The sequence below is a fragment of the Ciconia boyciana genome, chromosome 1, assembly GCF_034638445.1.
Source record: "Ciconia boyciana chromosome 1, ASM3463844v1, whole genome shotgun sequence".
Classification (NCBI taxonomy): Eukaryota; Metazoa; Chordata; class Aves; order Ciconiiformes; family Ciconiidae; genus Ciconia; species Ciconia boyciana.
In genome coordinates, this window is record NC_132934.1 from 102,909,989 (window position 1) to 102,918,332 (window position 8,344).

The following is an 8,344-nucleotide window of genomic DNA, read 5'->3' on the forward strand; positions in this document are numbered from 1 at the left end:
CACAGGCTGTGCCCTAGAAATTGGGCATGAGAAGCCAGTAAGACACTGTCTAGGGGGTCTGTTCCTCCTGGCAAAGCCATGTGTATGCTTGTGGGGCAGCTGCTCTATGCCCTGGGATCCAGCTCAGACCCACCTTTTCAAGGCTGAAGAGCTGTGCTACCTGAAGGCTGGCTGGCTGATGCATTAGAGGAAAGGCACTCAACCCCTAATTGTGCAAAGTAAGCCATGGTCCCAGTGAGTTGTAAGGCCAAGTGTCAGGGGGACACTCAAAGCACCATCCTCAGACAAAAGCAGCTGTATGGAAATCATGGCAGAAGCTTATGGACCTGCTTCCTTTGACCAGAGGGAGGGTTGGAGACACCACAGCCTGTTCAAGTCCTTTGCTTTCCTTACCACTAGAAAAAGCTGTCTGCCCTTTATCCCAAGGACCTGGGAGGTGCTTCAGTCCCTTTCCCCTTGAAAAAGCACTTTTTGCGTAAGTTTGAAGACTTACTGCTCCCGTTTCCCTGCTCGGCCACCTCCTCTGTCTGTACCGGTTGGCTCCAGCTTGCTTAGCCTTTCCCTGCGGGTTATGTTTCCTGGACCTCGTGCAGCTTTTCCCTTTGCTGCCCTGACCCCAGCTGTCTCTCCCACGGCGTGAGTGCTCAGAGCTGCACGAGGGGTGCTCTGCAGAGGTTTCTCTCCTGCCTTGTGGGTTACGTCCTGTTTACACATCCCAGTAGGATGTTTGATTTTCTGTGTGTGTGACAGCGTGACACTGTTTGCGCTTGGCTCGCAGTCAGCAGGCTCCTCTCCTGCAGGTTTGCTGTCTAGCAAGTTGTTTCTCCACTGTGTGTTCAGGCGGTTGACTTTTCCTATCTAATTGAAGCACCGTTTGCAGGGGTCTGTTGAACAGCTTTCAGCACCAGTTTGAGAAGGATCCTGCTGTCTGTTTGTCTTAGTCCTGTCTTGATAATGCTTTAACTCCTGGACCAGTTTCAGCCTGTTTTGACAGAGAAGCAGATGCTCCCAGGACATTAAACTCCTACAAGCTTCATGAAAAGTGGTAGCTGGATGAAGGAGAGGAGGCAGGCGAGTGTCCTACCAAGGGAAGGCTGCAGTGTGAGTTGCCTGACAGCCAGCCCTGAGCCAGCCGTGCGCTGGCTGCCTGGCACCCAGCTCGTAATTAGGGGATACAGAAAGGAGAGGTAGGTGTGTTAGGCGTGGGAAAGGAAAGAAGGAACCATTTTTGACCACAAACTATTAACAATTAATCTGTGCACACAGTTGATCTACCAATTTTGTGCTGTCCCTCTGTGTTTTCGTTTGGATTGTTTCCTTAGCTTGCCCATAAGAGCGCCTTGGGAGCATACTTCACAAGCCTTGGTAAAGTCAAGAATATATGATGCCTACTGCTTACCCCATTCCATAAGGCTTGCAGCTTTCTTGCAGGGGAGATTAGATAGGTCTGACATGCTCTGTTCTCCTTTAAAACAAGCCAAAAAAAGTTTTGTTTTCTTTTTTCTTGCATTCTTCTAGGTGCTTGTAAGTATTTTGTCCCTGTATCTCCCTGAAGATTGCAGTTAAGATGATGTGGGTGTTCAGTTTCCCCTTCTTTTTAAAAATAATGTTGCCCTTTTCTTGTCACTTGGTGTCTCACATCTCCTCAGGTGTTACCGCAGCAAACCACTAACAGACGGCTTGACAGCCCATTCTTCATGTGTCTTAGGATAAACCTCATCAAGACCAGCCTTCTGTTCAAAAGTCTAACTTATTTAGGTTGCTGCTCATTACCAGAGCGCTGGGGTGGTGGTGCGGGACAGCCCCTACCCTGCTGCCGTGGTCGCATGTGTAGGTCAAGCTCCATAAGCCGTGCGAGCCCTAGGAGTGACCTGGCTGGGTTTGGTGTGTCCCCCGAGCCCACGCTGGTCCCTCGCTTCGCCACCTTGGCACTCTGTTGCAGGTCTGTGGAGACGTCTTTGCTGCCATCTGATCTTCACGTAAAAAGCTGCAGACTCCACTGCAACACGAGATTTTTGTGTCTGGTGGACTGGGGGAAGAAGGTGGGCAGAGAGAGGGAGGTTTCTCTATCAACAGGGCACTTTCTTCTTCTGTTCTGTTTTCACTCTGTTAACCAGAGGCCTATGTAAGTAGGAGCTTTCTATTCATGCAGGTTTAGAGGTTTTAATTTAAGTTTGTAAAGCATGCCTAGGGCCTTGATGAAAGAGTCTGCAAGAAGAATGTGTGTTTTTGCAGTGGCGGAGTGTTTTCCTCTTTATTTTTTTTTTTTCTGGCTTTGCTGGATCACTGCCAAACCTTTCAGCTATATTTTTTAAGATGTATTTTTTTCCATGAGTGAACTTAGAAAGAGCTGTAACTTATCACAGCAAAAGCTCCAAAACAGTCCTGTTTTTGAAGAGAACATTTCACTCGTCTGAGGTAAATGTATGAGAGGGAGAGAGATGCGTGTGCGTGGTGGGTCAGGGGATGGTGTTGATTTTGCTGCCGGGACTCTTGGCCACCTTCACCCACCCCCATCGCCACCTTTTTTCCAAGTCCAGCCTCTGACGTAAATTAGAACAGCTGATAAAATATATATTTAGCTGTTATAGCCCCGTGGGGGAAAACACTGCAACAGCGCAGACCCTGCAGCACCGGAGTGCCCCTGTTGCACCCCAGATGTGCCCTTGCCCAGGGAACGTCCTGTGTGAGGGCAGCATGCGCTGGGAAGGTCCAGGGTCCTTTCATGGGCTTTAAAGCAGCTTGAAGGGGCTACAGGGCAATGCAGAGCTGCATCCAAAAGGAATTAATCCGCTGGGAAGTGGTTGCATGGGGCTGTAGAAACACAAGAGCTGTGTTGTGCTCTTGTGTTTATGTAGGAAGGTATGGAAACTGTAAGGCAAGGGGAGAGCAGCACTGCCTCCCAGGCAAGCGAGCACAGCCCTGCAGCTTGGCAGAGCCTCTCACTGTGCAGAAGATGGAGGATGTGAGGGCGGGACAGGTGGGAATATAACCCCTGGGTTGCGTTGCCTTCCTGGAACGCTTTTATGGCACCTGCCTTTGGGCAGGAGCAAGGCCGGTACTCTGTGACTGCCGGGGCGGCTTGCCCAACTCGCAGTGGGACAAAGGATCACACCAGTGACTCTCCCACCTGAAGATGGGTGCACTGAGGACCTTTTGCTGCCAGGCTCCTCTGTCCGGTGAGGAGGGAGGGTGGGTGATGAGTGGGTTGCTGTGCAGGAGCAGTGGGAAGCGGCTGGCAAGCAAGGAGATACTTTGCATGCTCTGGCAGCCGATGGCTCAGGGTTTCCTGGCCTGCCCTGATCCCTGGGAGGAGAGGACACAGCAGCAGCATGCTGCCCGGTACTGCCAGGGCAGGGTTGTTGAGGAAGGCTGCCAAACCTTCAAGAAACGCTTCCAAACAAATGACTTGGAGATCTCCTGGGATGTCCCCTCTCATCATTCCTTCCTATTAACTCCAAGTTTTGAAATTTGGTTTTGAAATTTGACATTGAGTTTTCTTCCTGTGATAAAATATTTAAAAACTGGAAATAAAAGATGCAGTTTTGATATGTGCTTTGGTCTCACTTGATGCCATTTTGCATTCCTGCTGGTTCCTGCAAGCCCCTGCTTGTTTTGCGTGTCCTTTGGTCTTGGTCTTTGGCACCTAAGACAATGCAGAACTGCTCCTAGGACTCTAAACCTTCCTTAACAGCTAAGAAACTGCTGCATCATATCTGCCTACTGCTGGATTTTTGGTCTTTCTCCTCTAATCCTCTGCCTCCTCTGACTTTTTCTTCCAGCAGATAATATGGGATTACAGTCCTGTTGCACAGGGCAGGAAAAGGCAGCCCTTGCCCTAGAGTGATGCTTTCCAAGGCAGAAGCAGTATAAACTGTGGGGCTTGAGGTGGGAAGGACGTGTGAGAGATAATGCGGTATCTGACTCACTTTGCCACCGCAGCAAGCAGGAGGGAACAACTCGGCGTTGTTTCAGCCAGCTGCCCTCGCCAGCAAAGGTGCTGGTTGTAGTGGTGTGGGACTGACAAGATGAATGGCCCCCTACCTGCTTGGGCATTCAAAAAAAAAAAAAAAAAAAAAAATCCTTTCGTGGACATCTTTAAACCAAATATAAGTGTGTTTCTCTAGCAGCTCCTGTTTAGAAATGCAAACAGGAAAGCAAGGCCCAGACACTACTTGCTTCTGCAATCCGGACAGGAAACAGAATACCATAGGCAACAAATTTGAGCATGTGCTTATCTGGGCTTTCTTGCTTTCATTCATTCATTACATTTTTTCCCTGTATGTTTCTAAGGAGAGTTACATGTTTATAAAGGATGCTGGCAGGGAGCTGAGCCCTCCTCGACAGCCAGTGCCAGTGGGCTCTGCAGGGACTCGTGGGTGCAAGCCTGCTACTGCCATGGCAAACCACTTGCCTCCATCGGCAGCTTTATTTGAAAAGAATGGTCCGAGCAGGGGCTATGTTTGTTATCTTTTAATTGGCACTGTGCTCAGTCCCCCTGCAAGCACCGGGAGCAGGTCCTGTGCCCGGGCTGCTGGGCAAAGCGAGGGCAGAGGGAGGGAGCTGCTCCTCCGGCATCCCCGGAGCCTGCCCTCCCCATGGGTGCTGTCCTTGGACCCCTCCTGAGGGCCCATGGTGAAAGCAAAGCATGGTGGGGGGTGGCTGTGAAGCAGGGGGTGACCTGGTCTCTGGACTTGTGCATGCTGTACCCGCTCCTTGTAGGGGTGGGGGGAGCATTCATTTCTGGGACTGTCGACCAAGTGTGAAAATTGACTGGGGGGGGGAATATTGGTTTTATAATTATTTGAAGTGCGAGGGAATGAATGGGGGAATGCTGGGAGCAGTATGGCAAACCATGAGGGGCCGTGACTCCTCGCAGCCCCCTCGTGGGATGCTAATAGGGAGGAGAGGCCCACTGTCCCATTTGAAAGAGAAGGGCCATGACCAATCGCCATTAAATGTGGCAGTAATGCCTCGCGCAGTGGCTGCGGGATGAAAGGCAGAGGCAGCCTGAACTGTAAAGACGTTTCATTTCCCTGGTAATGAGGGAGACACACTGTGGCAGTGAAACCAGAGAGGGAGAGACCGTGAGATGCTAATGTCTGTTCCTGCTGCCGCTGCTGCTTTGATCTGAAGCAAATGCCCGTTTTAAATTGCAAACGGATGCAAGTCAGATATCATCCAGCCAGTGGCTTACAGGCTTAATGAAGTGGGACGTACGCTTCTGCCTGATAATGTTAGGAGAGGCAGGCAATTCAGAGAGGAATTACTAAAGGTCTAAAGAGACGGGGAGGAAGGATGGGGATGTCGCGGGGTAACTCTCACCACCATCAGTGTGGCACAAAGTCCCCTGCTTTCTGTCCTTGGGAAGCTATGCGTGTGGCTAAGCTCCTCGCCCTTCTGTGCCTAGAGAGAAAGCTATGAGCATACTGTCCTGCTACTAAGCGTCTATGTTTTAAGGCACGCATCCTGTAAAGGCAACTCAAGGTCATCCTGTTCTTGGTCTTAGAGTGTGAGCATCAATTTGGTGCGTTCCACAGGTGAGCCAAAGGCATGGGAGGCTAAGTAGCTCATTTTGTGCTATCACTTGGACATTTAATTGGACAAGACAGAACTTGTGACTTGGCTGATGAAGCCATTCTGGAGCAGACCCAGAGGCTCCTGGCAATGGGGTCATCAAGCCAGAAGCAGTGATCTGGGAGCCTGGTAGCTCACACCGGGCAACTGCATCTTCTTGAGTCTCTGTTACATGCAACGATCTGACCTGTTTTAAAGAATGACTGTCTAAAGGGATATTTATTACACTCTTCACTAACAAAAGGCACTTGGGCCCTAGGATCAGGCTAGAGTTTATTGTATATCTTGCATGGATACTCAGAGGCTTGGATGGCTCTGCAAGCTGCTATGCTAGACTAGCCAGACATGGCAAGGTTGGGGGACCTGAAGGCAGCTGGAAAGCTTGACCTCTGCACCAAGCAAGGAAGAGGTGATCTGGCTTTTGAAAAAGGCAGGTGTGGCTCACAAATCTATTAGGTCCTTTGAAGGAGGCAGTGAGCATCTGGATGAGAAAAACCTCATGGATGTAGTCTGTGTGCAGCCAAAAGAGTCTCCACAATGTCTATCACCAAAGGATCTTACAGAAACTAAGTAACCATGGGATAAGACTGGCAGGTCCTTGCATGGATAAACTACTTGTTAAAAATACAAGGCAGAAAAGAAAGAAAATAGTTCTGACAGAAAAGGGAGGTCACCTGTGATGAGACCTGTGCTGCCCAATGAACACATAAATGGCCTGGAAAAGAGGATGACTACTAAGAGAAGAAAGATAATAAGTTAGTCAAGGCATTAGGAACAAGGGCTGGCTCTGACGAAATGCACGGGGGTGTTATGAGACTGAGCGAGTGGGCAACGAAACAGCAGATGACGTTCTGTGTAGGTGACTGGAAGGTGAGACACAGTGGCAAAAAAATCAGTCTCAGCTTCACATATAAAATGATGGGCTCTGAGCTGACCATTATCATTCGGAAGCAAGATCTTGATGTGAGAATAGCCAGGTATACATAACATCTGCCTGATGTTCAGAGCTGCCAGGATTGCAAACACGAAGTTGTGAGTTGTCATGAAGGAAATACAGACCAAAATGAAGAGCATCATTTTGCTGCTGCGTTCTCCTGCGGTGCACCCACAGCTTCTGCGCAGGGCCGTTCTGCGCAGGGCCGTTCCTCCAGCCCCGCGGAGGACAGCAGACCTGGCGAGGGCACAGGGAGGGCTGGCAGTGGCTGATGAAACTCATGGAGCAGCTTCCAAGTGGGGAATGGCTGAACCACCCAGGCCTGTCCGTCTGGGGATGGTGACCCCAGGCTGTGAGAGAAGTCTCAAACGGCGAGGAAAGGATTGACAGCAGTTGGTCTTTCCTCCTCTCCCTGCATGAGAGCAGTGGGACATTGAAGAAGCTAGCCGGCAGCAGCCTCAAAATGAAAGGAATGAAAAGGGGCAGGGTTTTCACACAACATGAAGTTAAGTTGGAAAGCTCCTTGTTATGGGAGGTTGTGCTGTGATTTGTGTTTTCTAGGAGGAAACAAACAAGAAGGGAATCTACTGAGCATTGGTAACCATGAAGTAGCCACCCTGGTAAGTCCTGAGCTGTGGATCGGTAGAGATTTGGGGAAGTATCAGATATGACTGCTCTGCTTTTGTCTTCTGTGCTTTTGGCCATTGCTCGGACAAGGTGAGGAGGTAGATAGGCTGACCATCTAGGCTTTTTTTATGTTCTTATTCTATGTTTACTTTGTAGCTGTACATATAACTGTATAAGATGCAAAAAAAGGCACATACCCTCTCACATTTTCTCTTCCTTTTATACTGCCTATCAGGACTTTTTTTTTTTCCTAAAAATGCTTCCAAAAACATTAGAATCCTCTTTCAGTAGAGTAAATCATGTTAATCTGTAGGCCACTAGGCAAGACGAAGTTTTTAGTTTATCCTTTCTTTTTCTACAGCATCTCCCATTCAAGGACTTCACACCCTCACAATAGCATAGCTGAGAATTTTCTCTGCTTAACAAATGAGGGAACTTAGACACAGTAGTTTGCTGTGAAACAGGCAAAGAAATCAGAAATCTGCTTTTTTAGAACATCTCTAGAGAAGGAGACAAGAGGAAAGACTGACGCCAAAAGTGAGAATCAAAGGGAAAAATCTCTCTGCTGGACCCAAAATAAGTTTCCATAGAAACAGATTTTTCTGAAAATGAATTACTGCAGTATGAAATGAAGATTGTGGATCTAATTCTGCAAAATATTTAAGCATGTTCTTTGCTTATCCCTATTCAGCTCAAGATGCAAGCATGTGATTTCCATGGAGGCTTATGTGCTTTATTTGATTGAGGTAGAAATAAGGACAAGCCGCATTGAATTGGGATCCAGGCTTTCTTGTGCTTCCTCACCGCTGACAAACTTGCAACTTATTTTTATGACAGCACGTGTTGCTTTGCTGCTAAAAGTGCGGACCCCAGTGCATAGACCCCAATGCTTCAGTCTGGGAGTCCAGCACAAAGTTCCAGCAGACTCTTCCCACTAATGGGGAGTGGAGTCAGCAGAGTGTTTGCATTGCTGGGTACTTTATTGCTTCGTTAATTAACTCTTTTTCTGTTTACGTGCAGATTTAAATTTACATGGGATATTTATTCTGTAAATGAACGCCATGGTGATTATCAGATAATTAACTTGAGAATTGATGGCATAAGAGGTTGAGATTTGTTCTAATCTATCTTTTGTGCACCTCTATTTGTGGCCCATAGACATTTTAAAGACGGGATAGGTTCTTAATTATCTTGCATGCTAATTGC